Source organism: Meleagris gallopavo, chromosome 17 (genome assembly GCF_000146605.3).
Source record: "Meleagris gallopavo isolate NT-WF06-2002-E0010 breed Aviagen turkey brand Nicholas breeding stock chromosome 17, Turkey_5.1, whole genome shotgun sequence".
NCBI classification, from domain to species: Eukaryota; Metazoa; Chordata; class Aves; order Galliformes; family Phasianidae; genus Meleagris; species Meleagris gallopavo.
Window position 1 is genome coordinate 1,366,883 of NC_015027.2, and position 14,199 is coordinate 1,381,081.

Below are 14,199 nucleotides of genomic sequence, written 5' to 3' on the forward strand. Positions count from 1 at the left end.
GGAGGGGCCGAGGGGTCGGTGCTGGTATGCGCGTGGCCGCGTTTTTAACCTCCTTAAGTTGTGCCGTAATGTAATTCTCGGTGTTTCACGGCGCTCCTTACTGGTGCGGGATTCGTGGCTCAGTATGCAGAGCGAAATGCAGATGTCGTTTTGCCAAGCGGTTTCTTAAATCAGAGCGGCGTTTGACGCCGAGCAGCGCTCTTGGCTTAGTGTGACGTGATTGCTGACTGCTGGCTTTAATGCCCCTCACGCTTAGGGACCGCCGAACCCTTTCAGGATACCGCGCCGTTTCAGCTCGAAGAACTGGTACGTGTATAAACCCATCCTTGTCATTGGGCTCCTCATCATGGCCGGGGCCTCGCGGGCACACGCAGCACACGAGTTGCCTTTGGCCACAAACTCGGCTCACAGCGTGCTGTGTTTATTCTGTTCACGTGGTTTCACAGTCAAAAAAGGGGATCTCAGTGCCGGCATTTTCCTGCACCTGGAGAGATTGGCGCACGCTGAGGTTGTCTCGGGAGCTGCGTGTTGCTTTTCATGTGACACTCTGAACGTGCGGCTGTGATGGGCGTGCTGCTGTGCAGCCCTTGGCTGTTACACCCTGCCATGGCAGCAGGGTGCCGCGGGGATGTCCCTGTCAGAATCTGTCACTGTACAGAGGAACAGTTTGTAGTCTATTACCGAATCTCAAACTTAATCCTGCTCTCTGTTAGCAGTGAATAATTACATGCAAAATCAGATATTTTTAGGATATCTCCATATTGTAACTTGGCCTGTGCATCTTGGAATGCTAGTACTGTGTCAGAGACCATCCCAGACACACGCTCCGTGCTGCTGCCAAGCTGTGTCTGTGATGAAAATAACACTTAACTGAGCAACTGCTGTTAGGCTGTCTCTGAAGTCCTGTCCATTCAGAAATACTTGGACAGATCTGCGCAGATTTGCTGTTGGTTTTTTTCATCCTGAGCAGTTTTAGTGATGTCTGTCTTTAGGAGCAAAGCATGCAGTATGTGTACTGGTAGCATCTTTTCCTGGTGGGTTTTTCCTTTTGTTGTGACCCGTTACTTTAGGCTGTGCAGATTGCACTTTCCTGGATGCCAGCATGCACTGCTCCTGTTGGTGCACACACCAGTGGTGCAGCAGAGGAGGCACTGCCTGCTGCTGCTTCAAGCTCTGCTGCTCATATGAGCCTGCTTGCTGGTCTCAGTACGGGAACTTTACCAGGTGATGATTTACTTGAGTTTCTGCTCATTTCTTGTTCGTGTTGTTGAGCTCCGAGGCTGCTCTGTCTGTTGAGGACATTATCTATATGCAAGTGGCCAAAGGAGGGGATTCTCACAGCAGATTTTGGTGCAGATCAGCCCAGTGGGATGTCACAGACTCCACCAAATTCAGCATGTGGAAATGAATAATGGATGTTAATATATGTGAAAAAAGCTAATAATAATTTAAAAAACTGCTTACAGTAGGAGTAAGTATGAGTAGGTAGGAGAGTAGGAGACAGCATGCTTTCTGGGCATTGCACGAGTTCCTCAGTAGCTCTCTGAGCCTGCCTGTGTGCTCAGCCATGCACCGTGAGGGCCTTCTGCTGGTCGGAAAGCTCTCTGAGGCCAGGGCTGGCTTCTAGGCAGCGCAATCTTTGTTTATAGCTGTGGGCCAAACAACTTTGCTAAATAGTAGCACCTGAAGGGTGTTTGAAATGCATGGTGTGCACTGTGATGTCATGAAGGTGTTGATCAGTGGTATCGATGCGTTAATTTGGGAAGGTTCCATGAGAGATGCTTCTCTATTCCTTTTCCTCGGCTGACTATCTAGCATTTGCTGTATCCCTGTGGTATTCCTTCTGGTTCTGTGAGGGGGAACCGAGCTACTTAGCTGTCACAGCGCTGCCTGGAAAAGCGTCTGAGAGCGGGTGTGTTGTGGGCCTCAGCTCCCGGTGTGCGCTCCTCTGATAATAAACAGAGCTGTGTGAGTAGGTGGTCTGGTTTGTCACAGTAGGGGAGTAAATGTGCATTAACTGTAAGCATTGCGAACGAATGCATAAATAGTGCTATATATAATAATTAGGTTAATTTACTTACAGGAACAAATCAAATGGCATAATGAAGGAAGAATTCTGCTTAATGTTACCAGAATCCAGAGTGATTCAGCTGCAGCACATTGAGCTTATTTCTTCCAAAACCTTTCTTCCTTTGTATTTTCATTAAGGATAACAGTGTAAACCATTCCAACCCAGTCTGGGCTCTTCTGCCTTGGACTGCTGGCTGCTGTGATGTAAGCATTAGTGCGGTCATCCGCAGAACCCGAATCTCGTCAACTTTCCAGCTTTACTTTCCAACTTTAGGTTGTGTAACTGCAGTATTAGTAGAGATTGCAACTTAGCTGTCAGTGAGCATTGTGCTATAAAGTTTAACTTCACCCAATGAACAATGATGCTGGAGCTGGCGATGCTCTTCACTGGTTCAAACTGTGCTATTACTGTTGTTTCTATCACCAACATCCTCTCCATTTTAGCTTAGCTGCAGTGCCTGCATGTATAGGTGCCTAAGGTTGTATGGAAAAACTGTGGCTTATTTTAGTCATGAAAATAAAGAAAAAGTTCTTCAGCCTTTTGCTGAATACAGTAGGCTATGAATTACTGGTAATGTCCATGTTGTGACTTTTCTGCAGCATGCAGTCAGCTGGGCATCTTGAAAGCATGGCAGCAACACAGTGTCTGTAACAAAGACCAGGGTGCAATACTTTGATGTGATGGAGTTGTGCTGCTGTGTGTTGGGTTCTCCACCCGGATGGCAGAGTGGGTCATTTTCTGGGTCGGGGCACCACTGAGTGAAAACTCATTCAGCCAATGCTGAAGATGAGACTTGAACTTTGCTTAGAAGTCACAGTGAGACGTAATCATAGGGGTGTGCCACAGACATGCACAGCTGGCACTCTGATGGACGTTCTTACTAAACCACACTCTGTTGCTTGAAGCCTTAACCTTTTTCTGATTATTATTATTATTACTTTTATTTTTTCACGTGCCAAACCAAAGCTTTCTGGCACTGGTGAGAAGCAGCTTCACACAGGGTTTGTGCCGAGCCATGCGGATGGCACTGGAGAGAGGAAGAGTGTCCGAAAATGTGCATTGGTTTAGTTAGGTGAATGTCATCACTGAGTTCTCACTGAAACAAGCACTAACATGGGTATTGTAATTTTCACTGGAGAAAAGCCAATGTTTTTTTTTTTTTAAATGTAAAACTAAGGAGAGGTTTCAGCTTCCTGAGATAGTTTAACTTTGGAAGAGATAAGGCTTTACCGACTGGCCATGTTTGTCAGCTTCTGAGAAGATGTTTATTCTTGCTATGCCAAAGCAAAGGCCTTTTAGACTGTGGCAATTTAATCTTGATATATAATTTTATTCTAAAACTTTTTTAATCCACGAAGGATTAAAAAAAAAAAAACAACACAAAAAACAGGCAATTTCAACAGGAGAATGCATTTAACTGAAGTGTGAGAAGCCTTTTTTAATTATTCCTAATGCTGGAAGAGAGCTGGGTTTTCTGGCTATAGCCGGGAGAGTGCTATCTTTGCTTCCACGGGGAGAAGCAGAGCTGGCAATACAGGACACTTCTGTAAGCTAGTACAATTTTTTCCTCAAGGGAGAAAAAAATGGTGTTTATGTTCAGCAGGAATATTCTCTCCTCTTGTAGGAGAGAGGAGCTCTGTTGGTGGCTGGGTGCAGCGCTCTGCTCTGCCTGCAGCCATCGTGGTGCCATTGGAACACTGAGGGCAGATCCACGTTTGAAGCCCAAATAGGTAATGCAGGGAAAGCAACGTCCTGTCTGTTTTTCCTGGTGAGCAGAGATGGAGGATGTGGGTGTATGGAAATAGGGATGAGAGGCTGCCTCTGTTAGACCAGGGTGGGCCTTTCAGCCTTTGTACATGAATACACAACCAGCTTTTCTATTTTTCTTTAAGGTCTTTTTTGAGATGCTATTTTAAATGCTGTCATGTTTATCCAAATATGCTCCATGTGTATCCTTTTATAAATAGAAGCAGGCTCTACAAAATTGTTTAGATGGTATGGGAGCTTACTCGGCTGTTAGCAGTGTAAACTGAGGGATGCTATTCCTTAAAATTTTCTTTTTAGAAATGAAGACAGACGCATTTGGTGACTCTGGACTTGTGATTTTTGAGGTTCACTACCTGAGGCAGTTGCTAATTGTACAAAAATGTACCTTTTTTGGTTAACAACTTATTCTGTTAGGAAATGCTTCTTAGCTGAAATTGACTTCAGGATCCTGTGGCATTGGAATCTTTGTGCTGTTTTCTTGGGATGTGTAATGGACAACCAGAACAAGACCTACAAAGGGAAACCACAGATTTTGTTCAGCCTGCAGCAGGAGATATCTGGAATAAAGCAGTACGGTGGTATAGAGTGGTTAAGGGCATGGAACAGATGCATGCTGGAATGGGGAGAAGCATCTTTGAAGCTGAATCAATGTATTTGTGTAAATGCTACGAGAGTGGATCATTGATTTAATGTCCTTTGAGTCGAGCCAGCAGATAGAGGATTCCTTCCTCACTGAGCCACGGGTAACATTCAGTTGTGCCGGGCTGCCAGAGAGCAGCCATCGCTGATTGCACGGCAGTGGGAGTGCCAACGAAGTTGGAAGGAAGAAATAGTAATGCTGCCGTTTTCAGTGGAAATCCTGTATTTTTCTTTTGCAAAGAATACCATAGGCTGGAAAACTGTAGTCAGCCTGGTTCCTGTTTTGCTTTAGAAAAGGCAGTTTTGGGGATCCCAGCTTGGTGTTTGCCGTCGTTCATTTAAGTGAGTACACCACAACAGGGTATGCTGCATTCATCTTCAGAGAGTAATCTATATCCAGAAAAACAATTTTTTTTATCTCTAATTGCTCTTCTGTAGTTTCTAATGTAATTAGCTGTATTTGCTTCAAAACTGTCCAAAATTCCTAAACTTCTGAGCCCTCGGCCTGTTGCGCGGGCAGTGGTGGGTATGTGGATATTACAGAATAAACAGTACAGTAACACAGATATTGCAGTGGTTACCATGGTTTTCTGTTTGTGAACCTGTAAGTGTAATTTGTTGTCCTCAAATGTGAAATCATTATGAATATCTTTCATAAACACACGCTGCTGTGTTTTGATATCTTCCAGTAAGAAGGGGCGGCGGAGCCATGTACAGAGCACGAGAACCCTTGAGTTTTAGACCTGAAGCTGAGCACCAAAGCAGCTGTTTCCAGTGTACGTGTGCACCATTTTTAAATGCTTTTAAATCCTGTATGAAGTCACATAATTTGGAAGTGCTGCCCTTTGGGCAACTGGATAACAAGTTCTATGGAGCAAGGTAGCAGTATTAAGATGGGAATATGAGAAATGGAGATTTTTGTCAAGCTGTATACGAGATGATGCCATTGTTTTTTGAAGGGAAGAGCTCATGGAAGCTGACCAGCCAGTAAGTGCCTTGAAAAGAAGGTCCACGTGTGTCATTCTGAAGTGACTGCACTCCAGGAAACCTGGATACAGCCAGACTGAATTAATAGCAGAATGGTCTTAAAGGAACAAATGAATGTGTAAGTTGGAGCCTAACAAAGCAAACTTGAAACTGCCTAAATATATAAGGGCTTTCACAAATAAAGTCAGACAAAGCCTTATTCTCCCAACATTCTCAAAACTAAATTGGCATTTACATTAGCTCTCTTTCATGTCTTCAGGGAAATAATCCAATGTAATATCTGTATCAACACAACTTAAGTACGGTGTTGGGAATACAGAATGCGTGGACGTTTTTATAAACAAGTATCATTGTAATTTAAATTCACATCAATCACAGGAATGCTTTGAAATGAAAAGGTTCAGCTTAAAACTTTAGTAGCTACTCCTGCTGGGGGGAGGCAGGTTTTTTCTTCTGGAAAAGCGTTTCCTTTCCTTGGTATCAGAAGTTATTTGGTATTATTTTAATTGTGTATAAGCTCCTTTTCGATTATTATTATTATTTTTTTTTTCCTCATGAGTGGGATCTCATTTTACATGCTTAGCTTTCTCTGTGGATTGCTTGCCCTAGCAGTAGGCCTCTCCAGGTGTGCTGGGACCAGCAGGTAACGCTGCTCCCTCAGCAGCCAGCCCACGCTGTGCTGTAGCAGGGCTTGCAGGCAGGGCTTGCAGGCGGCCTTAGGCCAGCAGCTGCTGGGCTGCAGGGCAGGAGGTGGAGGTAGATGTGGGCTGGAGCTTGTTGGCTGTCTTTAAGAGCTTAATGGTTACAGTGTCGTGCTTAAACTTTCATTTGTATGTCATTCCACATGGGTAATTCCTTTTGCCAAAAAGTATTTCTTGCGCCATGTTCCAAAGGCTAGTGGGATTGAGCTAAATCTGTGGTTCAAGAATTGAAAAATTAATGATTTCTTTTCTAGCCTGCTGTGTTTGATCTATAATTCATATCTGGTAAAATGAGAAATGGGCTTCTGAGCTGGCCATTGTTTCTCCATTTACTAGCTGGGTGTTTGCGGTGGTGTTGTTTATAATTCTTCCCTCAGAGGATGTCGGGGTGTGAATTTCGGGCCATTGAGTGCTACTGAAGGAGGAGGTTGTCCAACCCACATTTTCTTCATCTGTCATTATCTTTTGTTTTGTTTTTTTTACCCCTGTGATATCTGCCTCCAAACTACGCGGCTGTTGTAGCACACGGCTGCCACGACCCTTGATTTTTAATGTGGTTATAAGAGTAAAGGATTCAGGATTGTGAGATACAGTTAAACATCTGATCCTATCTGTTGAGCTGGGGTGGTTTGTGTGGGTTGATGCAACAACTTTTCCATGTTGAAACTATCCTCTCCAAAGGGGTTGGCCAAGGCTTGTGTCTTCCTACCCACCCAGTTCTGTATTCCTAGTCTGAATTCACTTGATCCATAAACGCAAGTGGAATTTGTTCTGGTGAATAGAGAGAGAGGTCTGTCAATTTGCCAAGTAATTGTCCTTGAATGCAGTGGAGCCCTGTTTAGTGGAATGGAGCAATGTTATTTATTTTTCTTGCTTTAACTGTTTTGGAAATGAGGAAAAGATATTTTAGTGTAAATCCACTTGGCTTGCAAAAAAGCATCTCATCTTGCCAGCTTTCTTCTTAATTCCTAAAGAATTACTGTTCTGTTGGGCTGCTTTGACCATGGTATATGTTGTAATATGTCTCCAGAACAGTGTACTGTGCATGCACGATGGGTGGATTCCTGCATGTCTGATGAAGCATTGATTCTCCGGGCTTGTGAGTCCTGCCAACTTCAGTTAGGAAACTTAAGGTTTTAATGTACATTCTGTCTTTTAGTCCCAATTTGGCCTCATCTTTTGGAAGACATTTCTCTGGAACAAGTCATGATGTACCAGGATTTTTATAACATAATAAAAAAGAGAGTTTATACTGAGATAGTTAATTAAACAGTCTGCTTATAATTCATATTTCTCCCTTGAAATATGAGTCCTTTCTCACTCTTGCTTACCATTCCTGTTCAGAAACTCAGTGAAGGTGTATTAAAAGAATTAAAGAGATGGGATTAAAACATGCTTCTGATCTTCTGACGTGCCACTTAAAATCTCACTGCAAAGTGATTATTCCTGGATATTCAGATGACTGCACGCTTGGTTTAAATCTCTGGGAGGGCTGTTGATTGTCCCAGCTGTTCCATCTTACTTCAGCTGTGTCCATCATCCTGCACCTCCTGGGCTTTGCCTTCTGAAAGAGGACTGAACTCTCCCTTGCCCAAGGTCCAGATCATGTTCTGTAACAGGATGATGAACTTTTCAACAGAAAGTAAAACAGAATTTTTGAACTTCACTCTTGAAAATAACTGAATTTTTGTGGTTAAGACCTTAAGGAGGAAGAAACATTTTGCTTAGAGGAGAGTGCTAGCAGGAAGACTTCAATCCAATAGTTAATTTAGCAAAGTGATTTAGGATGGAATATATCATACAGCACTGCTATATATCCGCACGCTGTGCCGTCAGCAGATGCCCGGACATGCTCTCATCCACTCTTCCAGTGGCTGGTAGACTTTAGATGCTCCTCTTCATTCCTCAGTTTTCAATTTGGACTTTGTAATTTTCATGACTTACTCCAGAATTCAGGCACCCTGGTGCAGACCTGTTTGGTAACAGTTGGGCATCGCTCCCCTTGCCGTGGATGATCACCCTATCAGGAACTGCACCCGCTGCGATGGCAGTTTGCTGGAAACTCTCCACAGATGGAAGTTGGCTGAGCCCCAGCTCCACAAATTAGTGGTCAGAAGAGACTGTAGGGCACGAGTCTATGCAATTTGTAGTGTTGTTTTGATTCTTTTCTTAATTAAAGCTTCAAAAAGTGTGTCAGCAGAGTGCCAAGGACAAGAAATGATCAGCTCAAACATTTCATTGCAACAGATGATGCTGCTCCATATTCTCATAGGAGCATGGCACTTGAATACAGCAGTGTTATTTTTTTTGTCACTTTTGTTCACTTTACGGTCATCAAGGCTTTGAAATACTGTAAATAGTCTTCATAACAAATTCCGGTTTTTGCTTTTTTTTTTCCTTCCCAATTGAATGAATTTAAAGCCAGAGAAAAACAATTACTTTTTTTTAGCTGCTTTTTTCTGTAGGGCTGCTTTCTGTGAGGTTTCTCTAGCATGTAAGGAAGCACAGTAGCCTGCAATTCTTCGCAGATCTAGTGAGGATTACTAGAATCTGCCTGGCAAACTTCAGGTGAGATCATATATATCCTTTTATTGTTGTTCTTCAGCATCAAGCTTTTGAACTGCTGCTTCCTCAGTGCTCCATGTGCTACTGCTCCATCCCAGCCTTCAGTATGGCACTGCAAGAGAAGGACATGGCAAGGTGGAAGCGTGGAAGGTCAGAGCTGGTGATGACAGCAGTCTGAGAACTGCTTAGGTTTAAGTGTTTCCTATGGAGTTGCTATTTTATAGCCTCAGATTTTGGATGTGTTCTCTGTGGTAGGATTGTACCACATGCTGGGGCCACTATAAAGCAAGTGTCAGGATCTTATGCTGTTCCTCAAATCCTTCTTTTTTTTTTTTTTTTTTTTTGATTTTCCACACTCAACTTGATTCCTTCATTCCCAACCCCTCTGCCTCCTCCTGTCCCCCTGTGCCCCTCCAGCACAAGAGGAAGGGGACTAGGGGTTGCAGTCAGTCCTCAGCAGTTCCTTCTCACACCTCCCCCTGCTCTGCTGTGGGCTCTCCTGGCTGCAGTTCCTGTCAGGAGAACTTGCTACTATGTGGGCTTTTTTCCAACATACAGAGTAAGGCTGAGAGCCCTTTGTGGAGAACACTAGGGATGTGAGCTTAGCTGTAGGTAATGCAGTTCTATTTATGTAAGAATTTTTATATGCAGGAGGCAGTGGGAGTGGCAGAACAAAACAAAGCCCTTCTGACCTTCTTCATCCTCGATGGAGCCATCCAGGTCAGTCAAACAAGGAGGAAAACAAATTTTCTTAATTCTTTCTGTAAATCAACCTTTTTTTTTTTTTGGAGCTCTTAACAACACCCTCTCCCAAGCAGTTGTCTCATGTGAATGCGCAGTGATGGCTCACAGCTCTCTGAAGTTCCTCAGAACTTCCACTGTGATTCAGTGAGTCATGTAAACGTGACTTCTTCAGATGTGACTCAAGTATCCTCTGTGTGCCTGGGCTCCTGAGTCGCTGCTCTGTCATGGCTGGGGGCTGCTGGCATCCAAGCTGGCTGTTTCCTTCACGGACAAGACATAACGAGATGGCCGTTCTCCCTTCTTAGCGCCTGCTGAATGCTGGGTTTCGGTTACAAGGCTGAACTGTGGAACAAACCTCCCAGAGAACTCCTCTGCTCTGTGGGCAAGGGAGCAGAGCTGAAAGCTGGGAGGCTGCGTGTGGCGCAGTCTGTGTAGGTGGGGGGACAAAATGTGAGATAATTAGCACATTTTCTGGGGGAGTGTTTGAGCAGCTTTGGCAGCTCTAACCTGCTGTTGGAGAGTACAGAGGACTGGACAAGAGGAGTGGTAATAGTTAATATCAGGAAAACTGGCTAGCTCAAAAATTCTGTGAAAAAATTGAGCTTCCAGAGCAGAAATACGAAAGCTTCAGCTTAATTTGTAGGGTATTTCATTTTCTCTTTTCCTGCCCTGAGGTACTCCATCATAATTGCCTTTGCTCATGCTGCACCTGTCAGGAGCTGACAGTGCTGGGCTCCAAACCAGATAGGTGTGAGCCAGCACGTGTCCATCCTCTAGGGCTTGTCCCAGCCTGACAACTTTTCTTCTTCCCAGTGTAGAGATAATGCCAAACTGCAATTTAACTATTTTCTCTTTGGCTAATCTCCCCTATGATGAAGTTTCAAGTGATTTCTGCGTTCCTGATATAGATATGTGAGCAGGGCTTCTTGGTAACTTTTTTCTGATGCCAAGAGACTTGGTGGGACTGCCCAGAGCCTTCTGGTGAATGCTGTGTGCAGAGGTAGGTATCACTGGGCACACTTGGCTGTAAAACACTGTCTGCATGTAGACACAAGCTGGAACACTTATTGTAGACAGTTTATCCTTGCTTGTGGTGAGTTTATTGTGGTACCAAGAAAAAACAAGTACTGGAGAAAGGCATTTACAGGTTTGCTCTGAACATCTCTTTAATGATAATTACTCAGCTGGTTTTCACTGGAAGAGGTATGCAGAGGTCCTATTGCTCCAAAGCCCATCAGGATTTACTTGTTTTAAATATGACTATTGAGTATAGCCAGATTCACCTTGTGTACCTATATGCCTCTTGAAAATACCAACTTCTTCACAAACATTCTGGAAACTAGGAAAGTCTGCTGTGGCATTCTGGATCTTTGCTTTTTTTAACGTGGTTTCTGAGGAAATTCAAATTTGTTATGTTAGTCTGCCCGTTTCTTCTGTTCTGAACTTGTAAATCCATTGCCTATTTTATTCAAATTCAGTAATAGTACTGAAATCGTTAAGATGATAAAGAAGTGTGATGCATGAACAATAATTAATATTAATAATTAATAGTTTCTTTCCACTTGAAGGAATGAATTTCATGTAAAATCAGCAGTTGCATCTGGTCATATCTTCAAATTTGCCATCCTGGTCAGAAAACTGCTCAGCCAGACCCTAGCTGTCTTTTCCCTTGTTTACTTGCTATGGGGACATGAAGAGAAACTCAAAGAAGAGTTTCTTCAGGGGTAATAGATAATATTCTGATGGAGGGTTTAGTGAAGTTTTCTATATATATTCATACAGAGGAAATATATGAAGGAAGAAGTCATAAAAACGTGAGCAGTGACTGCAGAGGGGGTTGGGGTGGTGTTACACAAGGACACAGGATGCGTATCCAGGAAAGACATTTGTTCATCTGTGCATGAAATATGTTGTTTCATCTTAATATAGACAAGTTCACAGATCTCCTGCTTGTATAATGAGAAGAATCGTGTTGGGTGTAAACCCATTTGAGTGTCCTTTTTTGGGCTCCTTTAAAAATACAGAAGAACTGTTTTTAATGCTTGTATTTATTTTGGTACAGTGTACAGACTGCTGGAAATACGTTTATAGCACAGTCTAATGAGCTGAGGCTCATCTCTAATATTCCACTGCCTCATGGCTGGATAGAAAAAGCTGATGCTCTCTGAATATGTATTTGTGTCAGACACTGGCTTCCACTAACAGCTAATGCTGCGAGGAGCTGCCTATCTAATACCACCTAAACTAGGAGTTGGGCAACAACTGCTCCAAAGCATGATAGAGAATGATCCCAGTTAATGCAGCATTCACTGACTTAGCAGTTAGATTCATCAGCGCCTGCTCTGTGTTCTCTCTATTGTGAACATCACCATTTCTATTAGTTCACCGGTGTTCAAGCTTGATGACCTCATGTTGAGAAGACATTTCAGTTTGCAGTCTACCCGTGAATTACTAATTCCAGGTCAGCCCTGAGACAGGTTAATGTTTTAGATGCAAGAAACCTGGTTATATGGAAATAGTGTTACTTCCATTGGAATAGAGGTACAACTCTTCCTGGACCAAATTTATGTGGCGTGAGAGTAAGCTGCTCTTCACCATGCCAATGGATTTTCTTGCCACTTTAAATGCAGTGGTTTTAATTTCTTCCCACTTCTTTTCCAAGAGGAAGGACGTTTTTACTGATATACAATTGCTTATTTCATTAACTGAAGACAGTTTTGGAAACTGCATTTTTAAATAGAAATGTCTTCCACGGCACAGGGAATAAGATTCAAGTCTAAAATAAAATAGAAGTATATTTTGAAACACAACTATGCTGATCACTGAACAGAGGGTAGTGCAGTTGGAGTTGTTTGTGTCAAACTTGCTTCCTGAAGTCACAGTTGGTTCCCAAATGTTTGTGAGAGCCATTCTGCAGCATCTGCTCTGTCTGTCTGCTGGAACATCCCCTTGTTCCTGTTGTCCATGGGTTGCCAGGGGTCAGCACTCACTCTTGCTTTTTCTCTAGGCTCACAGCGCTGAACTTGCCACCCTTCCTCCCTGAAACTGGGTGATACTGAAAAGTTGGCATTCTCTTTCCTTGCACTCACAAAGCTGGAAACCACCACTGAAGCCTGATGCTAACTTTTCTTGCTGTTGGTGCAGTTTGTGTAGCGGAGAAGTTTGCTTCAGTGCGTTTTAGAAGGAACTGAATGCTTCCCAGTGTGCCTCTAAAAGCTCATGTTTGCTTTTAAATGTTACGCAGACAAAAAGCTCTTATTAGTTATGATCTCCTTAGGCTTGCTGGAGAAGAGAATTGATTTAGGATCTGGAGCAACTTCTCTGTCTGTGTTTTGGCCACTCTGCTTAATGTGAGTAGTAGCTAAATCCTGAATTTCAACACAGAGTAGTCATTTTAAACGATTCACAGTTTTTGAAAACACTGGTATCATGCCATGACAGTGTTCTAGAGAACTACTTTTTTGAATTACAACTGGAACTGGAGTAGTAGCTCTTTTAGTACATAGGAAAGTGGCTGCCAGGAATATATTGAATATCTGAAGCCCAAATTGAATATATTTAGTCTAGCTGGCTTATGGAATAATTTGTTAGCAAAGCATAAAAATTCTATTGGAGCGAACTCATCTTTTGCTTTCGAAGAGCATTTCAGTTTTTTTTTAACAGGTTGAAGATTGTTTAAGTGGTTTCATTGGAGAGTGAGGAGGGAAGGTGTCCTTGTTCACGTCTGCTGGAGTTCCGTAACAGAACAACTGTCTGGTTGGGGCTATTACTGATCTAAGTTGTTCTTGCTGTCTGTAGGGCAAACCTGCTTAGGAGGAGAGAGCAAAAAGGTGGATCTCAGCACTTTGGTTACTGTTCTGGGTCTTCGTTGTGCATTGGCAGTTTCAGAATGGAAATGGGATTTGGCTTCCCAGGGCCAAATGATGCCTGAGGAACCTTCCCTTGAAGTCTTTGGTCAGCAAGAGAGGAAACCTATCCTATTGCATCCTGTTTTGTTTCTTGGAGGAATGTGATCCAGTGACCAAGGGCAGGTGGGGTGTATTTCAGACAAATCAAAATCCAGTTCCTCATGCTTAAACATTTTTACACATGTGCTGAGCTATATAAAGAGCCTATCTCATATTAGATATTTTAAAACATGTTAGAAAAATTAAATGACTGCCTGGCATCTGTTGCTGACATCAGTTCTTATTCTTTATAAGCAATTTTATTGATTTAAGGTAGTGCAAAGGAATACTTGAAAATTTAGTGGAAATGATGAAGTTTTTTTTCTCCCTTGGAGTTTTGAATAAATGAATAAAGCAGAGGTCTAAAGTTGTCGTGATATTCAATGCAAATAAGAGGTGTGGTTACGTGTTGTTTCTCATACTTGGACCTTCAGTGAGCAGCACACGGGGAGAGGCAGACCTGGGCAGGGGCTTCTGTGTTGCAACCTGCAGTCTCTCCAAACACCAGCACAACATATGACTTGTATGCTCTAGTTAGGAAATCCGAAAACGCGCAGTCTCATAAAGTTATTTTCTTAATGAAAAATGTCATTTGCTTGCCTGGAAGTTGGTATTTTCTTGTATCTGCTTCTTGATGAGCTCTTGTGCCAGCTGTTCTTTTGAAGAGGAAAAAAAAACCTGGAAATATTGTGGTCCACACTTATTTTCAGCAGGGTTTTGTTTGGAAACCAGTTGAGACTTCAGATTAAGTAATTGTTGTCCAGGGATGGAAAACATT